Source organism: Anolis sagrei, chromosome 4 (assembly GCF_037176765.1).
Source record: "Anolis sagrei isolate rAnoSag1 chromosome 4, rAnoSag1.mat, whole genome shotgun sequence".
Taxonomy (NCBI): domain Eukaryota; kingdom Metazoa; phylum Chordata; class Lepidosauria; order Squamata; family Dactyloidae; genus Anolis; species Anolis sagrei.
In genome coordinates this window covers 136,812,432-136,824,664 of record NC_090024.1, presented here as the reverse complement: position 1 = coordinate 136,824,664, position 12,233 = coordinate 136,812,432, and positions in this window count along the sequence as shown.

Below are 12,233 nucleotides of genomic sequence, written 5' to 3'. Positions count from 1 at the left end.
CACTGGATTTTCAGAACAGACAGAGGCCCCTTCCACACAGCTGAATAAAATCCCTCATTATCTGCTTTGAACTGGGATATATGGGAGTGTGGACTCAGATATCCCAGTTCAAAGCAGATATTGTGGGTTATTCTGCCTTGATATTCTGGGTTATATGGCTGCGTGGAAAGGCCCAGAGAGTTTATTAGACTCTCAGAACAGAAAGATGCATTAACCATGGACTGTTGATTATAAGAAAGATGCCCAGTGTTACCTGCACAGAGAAACTACTTCAAAACCTATCTGTCACTGGATCATAGAATCATAGAATCAAAGAGTTGGAAGAGACCTCGTGGGCCATCCAGTCCAACCCCCTGCCAAGAAGCAGGAATATTGCATTCAAATCACCCCTGGCAGATGGCCATCCAGCCTCTGTTTAAAAGCTTCCAAAGAAGGCGCCTCCACCACACTCCGGGGCAGAGAGTTCCACTGCTGAACAGCTCTCACAGTCAGGAAGTTCTTCCAGATGTTCAGATGGAATCTCCTCTCTTGTAGTTTGAAGCCATTGTTCCGCGTCCTAGTCTCCAGGGAAGCAGAAAACAAGCTTGCTCCCTCCTCCCTGTGGCTTCCTCTCACATATTTATACATGGCTATCATATCTCCTCTCAGCCTTCTCTTCTTCAGGCTAAAGATGCCCAGCTCCTTAAGCCGCTCCTCATAGGGCTTGTCCCTGTGTGTGTGTTCTTTATGCATTGCATACCTTTGTCCCTAACAGTTCAAAGAGATATATAAGTATATCAGTTTAACAGCTATGAAACCTAATTGCCGTGCATGAATGCTGGTGGATATTTACCACTAGGGAGAAGGTTGAATCAAGCGGGTTTTTAACACTTTTCAGGGAGATTCCTATTTTCCCAAATAGTTATGAATGCCATTTCCCAAAATGTTATGGCATCATTTTTCCCAAAGGTTATGCCTTTCAAAAGGTTATGATAATCCACAAGGTTATGGAGATTTCCATTATCCAAAAGTTTTCTGTCAAATTGCTTATTCTATCAATCTTAGAACTAAAAGTATGGCTGGATCTATACTGTCATATAAAATCCAGATTATTGTATATACTCAAGTATAAGCCTAGTTTCTCAGCCCTTTTTTTAGGCTGAAAAAAGTCCCCCTCGGCTTATACTCAAGTCAAGGTTATTTATTATTTTACTCTATTATTATTATTATTATTATTATTATTATTATTTCATTTATTATTTTATTCTATTTATTATTATTACATTTATCATTTTACTCTACTATTATACATTTATTATTTTACTGTATAATTGTTGTTATTGCTACATTCGTTGTTTTACTCTTTTTATTATTACTATTATTATTATTATTATTGTTATTACATTTGTTATGTTGCTCTCTTTATTATTATTGGAAGGATACGTAAGCACATTTACATTGAAGAAGGTAAATAATCATTTAATCAGAGTTGGACAGTCTTATCATAAATTACCATTTTTGTAAATATTCAAAAATATATAACCTACTGATTCCTCAATTAATGTAATTTAATTGGTATCTATTTTTATTTTGCCATTTACCAGAAGCTGCTGCATTTCCCACCCTCGGCTTATATTCGAGTCAATCCATTTTCTCAGGTTTTTGTGGTATAATTAGGTGCCTCGGCTTATATTCGGGTCGGCTTATACTCAAATATATACGGTATCTGTTTTGAACTGGATTATATGGAAGTGTAGACTCAGGCTGGAACTGCACTGTCATATAATCCAGATTATCAAATCAGATAATCCAGATTATTCACTTTGAACTGGATTATATACGTAAATCCATGCTGCCATATAATGCTGGAAGATGCCGTCCAATGATTTCTGAAGGGTCCACCCCAGCTCATAACGTCCAGGGAAATATTATAGATACACAATGTGATTTTGTCTGGCGAGAAGGCATTCTGGAAGCAGATGGAAGACGAGATGAGGACATAAAACAAAGACTTCCCAGTTTTCAAAAGATGGATGACACATTCTCACTCCCTCTCTCTTTCTCTCTCATTACATATTATTGAGACATAATTTCGGGGCACTGTGTAGCCACTAAACAAGAAGGTACAGTGATACATTGCCGTATGACTGGGCAATGCTTAGACTAAACATGTGGAATAGCCCAAAATGTATTGATTTTACAGTTTGCAAAAGGAATTTGAGAATGAGCAGTAGTACTGAAACCATAGTTATCTGACAGCCTCATCATGCCATCTTGTGGCAGTTGTAAAATTTCACTTACATTGAAAATGCTTCCTAATTTAACACAAAATGGAAAGGAAACATAGACTGGGCAGTTACATCAATCTATAAAGGTCTATTGAACCTTTAGGCGGGTATGAAGCTTCACATTCGACTGAGAGCCACATGAAAGCAAGACCAAGACCCTTGGCAATAAATAAAGTTGGCTGCATTTCCTTCCTGTCTGTCAACCCTATGGGAAGAAACAAGATTGTGTTGCCCATCAGACCTGGAGCAACCTGCCATTGTTACAGGACCATGTTAAAGAAAATTCCAACAAAATTAGGAATTGTGCAGGCAACGGCTCCCAGACATTGCCAGCACCATAAGACATTAGGACTTCATAGTCTATGTTTCATGGGAAATTAGAGTTTCATCAATCTGTATAAATAAATAATAATGTTGTTGTTCATTCGTTCAGTCATTTCCGACTCTTCATGACTTCATGGACCAGTCCATGCCAGAGCTCCCTGTCGGTCATCACCACCCCCAGCTCCTTCAAGGTCAATCCAGTCACTTCAAGGATACCATCCATCCATCTTGCCCTTGGTCAGCTCCTCTTCTTTTTCCTTCCATTTTCCCCGGCATCATTGTCTTCTCTAAGCTTTCCTTTCTTCTCATGTTGTGGCCAAAGTATTTCATCTTGGCCTCTACTATCCTTCCTTCCAATGAGCAGTCAGGCTTTATTTCTTGTAGTATGGACTGGTTGGATCTTCTCACTGTCCAAAGCACTCGCAGAACATTCCTCCAACACCAGAGTTCAAAAGCATCTATCTTCCTTCGCTCAGCCTTCCCTATGGTCCAGCTCTCACATCTGTAGGTTACTATGGGGAATACCATTGCTTTAACTATGCGAATTTTTGTTGCCAATGTGATGTCTCTACTCTTCACTATTTTATCAAGATTGGTCATTGCTCAGAAGTAAATGTATTCTGATTTCCAAGCTGCAGTCTGTGTCTTCTAAAATACTATATAAAATTCAGATTATCTGCTTTGAAATGGATTATAGAGCAGTGTAGACTCATATAATCCAGTTCAAAGCAGATAATGTACATCATCTGATTTTATAATCTGGATTATATGGCAGCGTAGAAGGAGCCCTACAGATAGGAGAAGGGGCAAGCATTCTGTATGTAAGGCTTCTATGAGAAGTTGGATAAGGCACCATTGATCATACTTTTGAATCCAGCAGTGTGCAAGTCTGCTGCAGGTTGGGCCTACTACAAGTATCAGTGTTTGCTGCTACATTCCATGCAGCCCATCTTCCAAGTAGAACGTAGCGTTCTATGTTTCTGTACATTCTTTATGTCATTGACTGTCTATTATAGGAAATACGGCAGAGCTATCAAATTAAGTGATCTGTTGGGAGTGGACAAGAGCATGGAATATTGATGGTGGTTGGTGATTGGCTGTATGACCCTAATTTGAAAATGTGAGTTAGGGCCTATTGGAGTAAGCGCTGAATTTAGACACTGGTAGGGAGGAGAGTGGGTTGCAGTTGGGCTTTTAATCGGATTAGTCAGGGAAGAAAATGATGTATAGATTCAGTGAATTAAATAAGTAACTGTAATAGCGGAGCTGTTGAACATCAAGCTTCACAACACAAAGAAAGCTTGACCTCTGTTTGTCTTCTGTTTAATAAATACTTTGCAACACACATATGCCTCTTGGAGTGCTACAATATTATTTTCAGGGTGGTTAAAAAAATCTGTGGTGACAATAGTCTTTTAGTTTAGGTGGTTAGCTTTAATAACTGTTAGTGGGTTTTGGGTACAAGAAATGTAATACTTTTCTGAAGAGGGTCCAGATCCTTCTCAGCCAGATGGCACTGAGTAGCAAGCCATTCCTGAAGATCTTGAAGGAACATCATCTGTTGTATTGCTGAAGTCAATTCTTAAGAGAAAGATTCAGGAAGGTTAAGTCCAGACGTGTCCGACTCTGGGGGTTGGTGTTCATCTCCATTTCTACGCCAAAGAGCCGGTGTTGTCCGTAGACACCTCCAAGGTCATGTGGCCAGCATGACTGCATGGAGCGCGGTATCCCACCAGAGCGATACCTATTGATCTACTCACATTTGCATGCTTTCGAACTGCTAGGTTGGCAGAAGCTGGGGCTGATAGCAGAAGCTCATGCCGCTTCCCAGATTCGAACCTGTGACCTTTTGGTCAACAAGTTTAGCAGCTCAGTGGTTTAACCCACTGTGCCACTGGGGCTCCAGTTCAGGAAATTAGAGGGTGAAATCCAGGGTTATAACTGTTCAGAAGAGGACAAAATGAGGAATCCCCCCCCAAATCTCTATCAAAGAGAAATCCCCATTCAAGAAAAATTGGTAAACTTGCACATCTCCAGCACATCAGGTTCGGTTACATTTGAATCAAACCAAATTGGAAAGCCAAATTTAGATTCATTTAGATTCCATGTGTGTACAAGAATCCCTTTAAGGAGATTAATCTATTGTCATGTTAGAATCACATTGACTCAACACCTAGAATTGGTTTCAAGCTGTGGGATTTCTTCAAATATATATCATGAGATTGGAAATGTTTTTAGTGTCCACCTGTTATTTTCCTTCTCCCCCATTATATTGAATGTAATTGTTTTTGTGCAAAGCCGAAACAAAATGTTCTAGGTAGGTTATCAGTCCTAATATATTTTAGGTGCTTAGACATAACAAACGAAGTAGCACTATGTATGCATTTATAAACACATTGTTTATATGAAAAATGGACCTCTTTGTTTTACTTACTGGAGATTTTCCACCTGATTTATTCACACTCCCATTCCAGTTAAGTACGCTGGTTACAGTAAAAATACCTCTTGTTTTGGTGCACGCAAACGTATTTAAAGTATACACACATAGAGATAGTTTGCTTACACTGCTCCTTTGTAGAAGCCTGTAGCACTAGCCTAGGGCTACTTGTTATGTCGGCTATTGTGGCTGTGTTGCAATAACACAGCAGTCACATGACAAAAGACCTGGTTGTACTTAATGATGCTCCAGGGAAGTTCAGGGCTGTACTGAAGAACATGGGAAGCCTGGCAAAAACGGGAAGTCTGCAGAAGCATGAAGGAGTTCATCCTGGCCCCATCTTCACTGCCATAGTATGAGTCTACCAACCATATAATAGTTTAGGTGGACCATCTTGAAAGAAAGCAAGTAGGGTTATTAATTCCAAGCAGATGCCTCACTATTGACTATGCAATCTTCTTGGTTACTCACATGCTAATGGATGGATCCCACTCAAACACTTGCAAACCAGGCTTCCTAATTGCACCCTTCACACTTGGTTAATAGACATTGGTTCTTTCTCCCACCTTGGACATTTCACAGGTATATATACCCCACTTGCTTTACCACCATCATATCCTCTGAAGATGCCAACTACAGATGCAGGTGAAATGTCAGGAGAAAATGCTGCTAGAACATAGCCATTACAGCCCAGAAACCACACAAAACCTCAGTGATTCCAACCCTGAAAGCCTTTGACAATATATTAATTCTTATCTTGCCAGGCCTGACCCAGACTGCTTATTTATAAAGCATCTTATTTCAAAGGATGACAGTCAGGTTATCAGAAATGAATGCAATGTCATGTGGTGCAGCTGGCTGAGTGTCAGCTGCATTAAGATCACTCTGACCAAAAGGTCATGAGTTTGAAGCCAGCCCGAGGAGGAGTGGGCTTCCAACCAATTGTGTAGCCTGTTGTCGACCTTTGCAACCCGAAAGACAGTTGCATCTGTCAAGTAGGAAAATTAGGTACTACCTTGTGTGGGGAGGCTAAATTAATTTATGAGGCCATAAAAAAAAGACTCCAGCAAAAGCACTCCAGCAAAAGCATGCGGGGAATGTGGAAGTACTTCATCAGTGTCGCAGATGGACAATGAAAGCGACAGCACCCCTGGCGGCCTGGAGTAATATTTTTCGGTATGCCATGGATATTTTAGAAGCCATGGTGCAATGAGGTTAGTTCTAAGGTCTCTGTAGAACATGCATTAGTTGTTTCTACATGTCCGTACTCACAAGGGGCATAATCTCTCCTTGAAGGGGGTTTTCTGATACCTCCCCTCCAATACGTCCAATGGGAGAGCATGGCATCTTGACAGGGTAAAAGCCATTTGATATTTGGGCACCTCCAGGTCTGTTAAGTATGCCATGGGGGCAGAGAGGTATCTATTAGCTTAGCTAACAATACCGGTGGGGGAGCAGGTTAGGTCCGACTGGTGCTCTTATGTCTAGGATCTGTTGCTCAATGAGATCCTTGGCTTGGACTAACCTCATGCTTAGCAATTGTCCTTGGGAGAAACCTAGTGTTGTAGAGAGGTTTTTTCCCAGGTTAAAATGAGTTTCTAATTTTTTCTATTTTTTTGTTTTTCTTCTTTCTTTTGCACAGCTCCTGTGCCTTTAATCCCAATAAATGTAGAGGGATTATTACAACTGAATTGTTTTTGACAGTTTTTTTTAAAGTAATTTTATTTTAACTGAATTGTCTTAATGATTTAAGTTTTTTTTTATTGTGTCAGAAGCAAATTGAGAATATAGTTATATGGTATTAGAAAAAACCACAAAGTTAAAAACTTGGCACTATGCTAAATGTCCTTTGACTAGAAGCTGGCCACTTGGAGTGCCTCTGGTATTGCTGTGAAAAGGTCCTCCATTGTATATGTGGCAGGGCTCAGGTTGCATTGTAATAGGTGGTCTGTGGTTTGCTCTTCTCCACACTTGCATGTCGTCGTGGACTCCACTTTATAGCACCATTTCTGGGGAGGATGGGATTATAAATACAACAACAACACTGATATCTCTTCCCCAAGGTAGTTCCAGAGACAGACATCTCCTAACATTTACCATTAAGAGAAATGCTACGATACCACTTCACCACTCCTAACAGATACATATGTAACTGTGCAAAGAAAGAAAGGCCGAAGAACTGGCCAGATGACAAGGGAAAAGAGCAACAGTGCATTCCTGTATATGCCTGTTCAGAAGTGAGTCCTATTGTGTTCAGTGGAACTTACAGGTGCGCATTCAGAAAAAGATCTACAAGCCACTCTAAACACCTTTGCAGAAGCATACGAGAAGCTCAACCTGTCATTGAACATCGAGAAAACCAAAGTGCTGTTCTAGCAGTCACCAGCCAACCCCTTTCCAATGCCAGAGATACAGCTTAATGGTGTAACATTAGAAAACGTTGACCATTTCTGCTACCTTGGCAGCCACCTCTCCACCAAAGTCAACATCGACACCGAAATACAACACCGCCTGAGCTCTGTGAGTGCAGCATTTTTCCAAATGAAGCAGAGAGTGTTTGAGGACCAGGACATCCATAGGGATACCAAGGTGCTTGTTTATAAAGCTATTGCCTTCCTAACCCTGCTATATCCCTGCGAGGTGTGGACTGTCTACAGATGTCACATGCAACTCCTGGAACAATTCCATCAGCGCTGCCTCCAGAAAATCCTGCAAATCTCTTGGGAAGACAAGCGGACAAACATCAGCATGCTGGAAGAAGCAAAGACCACCAGCATTGAAGCGATGGTCCTCCGCCACCAACTCCGCTGGACTGGCCACGTTGTCCGGATGCCCGACCACCGTCTCCCAAAGCAGTTGCTCTACTCCGAATTCAAGAATGGAAAACTGAATGTTGGTGGACAGGAAAAGAGATTCAAAGATGGGCTCAAAGCCAACCTTAAAAACTCTGGCATAGTCAATGAGAACTGGGAAACCCTGGCCCTTGAGAGCTCCAGCTGGAGGTCAGCTGTGACCAGCAGTGCTGCAGAATTTGAAGAGGCACGAATGAAGGGTGAAAGAGAGAAATGTGCCAAGAGGAAGGCACATCAAGCCAACCCCGACCGAGACCACCTTCCACCTGGAAACCAATGCCCTCACTGTGGAAGAAGGTGCAGATCAAGAATAGGGCTCCACAGTCACCTACAAACCCTCAAGAATACTGATCCTGGAAGACTATCCTACTCGGCCAACGATGGATCGCCTAAGTACTCACAGGTAAATGTAGGTAGAATAGCAACTAAAATCCCTTCACCCTGGTACATTTCCATGAATGAGCCAAGGAGATTGTGCAATGTGGAGGTACCCAAGAGCCCCACCTGTGACCGCTTTATGGGCAGAAGTTCTGCATTCTCTCCATGAAGCAATATCAGATGTATCATCCCATGGGGAATGCAGTGACTAAGCCGACTTGCAACATGCGCTGTTTGTTGGTAGACCAAGGCGGGACTGGCAGAGCACTCCTGCTTATTTACCCCCCAACAATAAAATAACTACTGGGCTGTATATGTCAAAAACAAGGTGTGGTGAAAACCACAAAATAAGAAGAAGAAGAAAGGGAGCTACTAGCGATAATAAATACAAGCTATGTAAAAACATTTCCAGGCAACAACATCAAATGTATAAGTATCCAACAACCAAAAGATGATCCCTAATCTGACATATATGGATGGGAGCTCAAAAATGAGAGATACTCAAGAATCGTAATTTAAGGGAAACTTTTTGCCAAAGAGTAACCCGATAACTCTCTATAAAATTAGAAGCCAGTTGAAGAGAAATAACTGTCCCTTGACTCCCCGAAAAGCAAATTTTTGCTTGTTTTAAAGGATATAAATCTTTACTTTTCAAGAGATATATTACTCAGACTTGGCCAAAGACATTTTGTTCTGTGAGACAAAGAAGGTGGCATCTATACTGATTTATTGTATCAAAGCCAGTTGGACTGGAAATTGATTTTTTTTCAGCACTGTTGTTTTACCGGGTACCATCATCTTTCTGCTGTATTCTAGCATTTGCTACCTGAGTGGACTGCCAGTGGGGCCCTTCTTCACAGGCATATAATCCAGAATATTAAAAAAGATCATCCACACTATCTGCTTTAAACTGGATTATCTGAGTCCACACTGCCGTATAATCCAGTTCAATGAGGATTTTATACAGCTGTGTGGAAGGGGCCTTACTTTGCCTAGTAACAGTGTTGGTCCCAATCTCTTTCTACATCATAAGGGCCAACAATGGTGGCAGCAAATTGGAATCTCATGCTCTTTTTACAAATTCCAGCAAACACGAAGCAGCTTCCCTTACCCAGATCCATATTTTTGTTTCCCTAGATGGTTTGTCAGTTGCTGCATGATCTGTTGGCATGTCAAGGAGTTTTCTCTTGTCATAATGAAGAAATAATAATAAATGCTTTAAGTGAACTAAAGAGTGCAGATTCTAGACAGCATCTTCTGTTTTACATGTTGTGGTATGGTCAGTCCCTACTTATCATCTTACCATTTCATGTCAGTTTTGGTGGGATCACCAGGTGGACCACTAATACCTTAATCTGTGGGTGGATCCAGACAGGTCGTTATCCCAGGAGAATCCACATTTTAAAAACACGGATTTTCTTGGGGGCCTGTTTACACACACACACCAGAAAGTGCATGCTATCTGGGTGGGTGCCCAGACATTCTTCCTGGACTAGCCCGGGAGAACGTCTGGAGGCCCTACCCCCCTCCTCCGAAGCCCCCAGACCTCTTTGAAAAGTAATTAAAACTTACCCGGCCTCCATTACAGACATTGAGCAGCTCTCCTGGCGCGTAGAAATAATGTGCAAGGAGAGCGGGGAGGGGAAGCGATTTTCCTCCCCCCCTCCCCCCACTCTCCTGGCATGTCATTTCTATGCACCGGGAGAGCTGTTTGAAGCCTGTAATGGAGGCCAGGTAAGTTTTCATTACTTTTCAAAGGGGTCTGGGGGCTTCAGGGGACAGGGTGGGTTATTTAGCCCAGTAAACTCTGGGAATGGTATCTGGACTGTAGTCCAAACACCAGAAGTAATGGATTTGTCCTGCACCTTCCAAGAAGGCACAGAATAAATCCACTATCTAATTAATTTGCCACAAACCAGGGTTTTCCTGGTTTGTGGCAAATTAATTCGGGACTGTCCAGAACATTGTCTGGACAGCTCCTCCTTTATTGCGGTAGATATACCTCAATAAAGGTACTGTCGGGATGGGCTCTGTATCACAGTAGTAATGTACTGTGTTGGCCAGTGAGAAGTATCAGGTGACTTCCTGGAATCTCGCCCCCCCCCCCTCCCCCTGGTATCTCATTTAATTTCATGTGTTTGCCTGGCAAACTGCCTCCAGTTTGGCAACTGCCTGGAAATTTTGCAAGACACTCTGAGATGTTTACCAACAGAAAGGAGGGGCATTTCCCACATTGCGGCACCGTGGAGCAGAAGTCATCACCAGCTCATGGGAAGGTGCTCCCGTTCCTCTTGCTATGTTCATTACTCAGATCCCAGGAAATAAATTGCTTCAAGGTGAATGTTAAAGGGATGCTGAAACAGATTCTCTCCTCTCCAGTTCACCAACATCTGCCACCAGCCTCAGAGAGCACTGGAATTGCAGTCTGTGCATCCAGGACCTTGGGAATTGTTGCTTGCATTGCAGGTGCAGGTGGTCCTAAGTGTTTCCAATGAGTCGGTTAATGTAGTCCTCATCGTTGTCATCACCACTCTCCTTTTTCTATTACCAATGAGAGTTCAGAGTGGTTTAAAACCACAAGTGAGGGCAGAAAAAAATGAAACACATCTCTCCCTAAGGAGAAACTGTCACTCTCAATAAAATTTGCTTCTGATTCTTCTATACAAACATGGCGAATTTCATTGAGTTTATGGAAATAACAATTAGCTACCTCTTAAATGCCAGGATACAGTGAGAAGGAGAGCTTCTTTCCTTTCCACTAGACTTGAGAGCAGGCGTGTTTCCTGTTCCTTGGGAAGTCTGACTTGGCCACGGTGGTCCATGCTCTGATTACATCCCGAATAGACTACCTCAACGCTCTCTACGTGGGGCTGCCTTTGAAAACTTCTTGGAAGATCAAATTAGTCCAGCAGTCGGCGGCCAGGTTGTTAACTGGAGCTGCGTCCAGGGAGCGTACCACTCCTCTGTTGCGCCAGCTCCACTGGCTGCCAATTAGCTTTCGGGTCCAATTCAAAGTGCTGGTTTTAACCTTTAAAGTCCTGAACGGTTCTGGCCCAGATTACCTGTTTGAACGTATCTCCTGCTATGAACCATCACGAAGCTTAAGTTGATCAGTAAAGGCCCTGCTCTCGGTCCCACCACTCTCGCAAATGTGGTTGGTGGGGATGAGAGAGAGGGCCTTCTCGGCAGTGGCTCCCCGTCTGTGGAACTCTCTCCCTAAGGATATCAGGTTGGCTGGACTATAGTTTGAAAAATACATGAACAAACTCCTATGCACATTGCACATACCTTATTTGTAGTGCAAAAAAAAGAAATAATAATACAATATTTAAAATTAAGAACAATATTAACCAACATAAACCTACCAGTATTTCAATGGGAAGTTTGGGTCTGCATTTGGCTGATGAGATAGTCAAAGTAATTAGGATTGTTGTTGTTGTTGTGTGTCTTCAAGTTGTTTCAGACTTAAAAAGACCTTAAGTCTAAAGTTTAGGGTGGAGTGGGTGGATAATTGACTGTGGAGGGCCAGATTTGGCCCGTGGGTCTCTGTTTGTGGACCCCTGCTCTATAGACTTATATTCTCCTAGACTGACATGAGGTAGGTATTCACCATTCATACATATAAGTCATACATATAAGGCACCACAATTCAAGAGAGATATTGACAAGCTGGAATGTGTCCAGAGGAGAGCTCTAAAATGATAAAAGGTCTGGAGAACAAGCCCTATGAGGAGTGGCTTAAGGAGCTGGGCATGTTTAGCCTGAAGAAGAGAAGGCTGAGAGGGGATATGATAGCCATGTATAAATATGTGAGAGGAAGCCACAGGGAGGAGGGAGCAAGCTTGTTTTCTGCTTCCCTGGAGACTAGGATGCGGAACAATGGCTTCAAACTACAAGAGAGGAGATTCCATCTGAACATGAGGAAGAACTTCCTGACTGTGAGAGCCGTTCAGCAGTGGAACTCTCTGCCCCGGA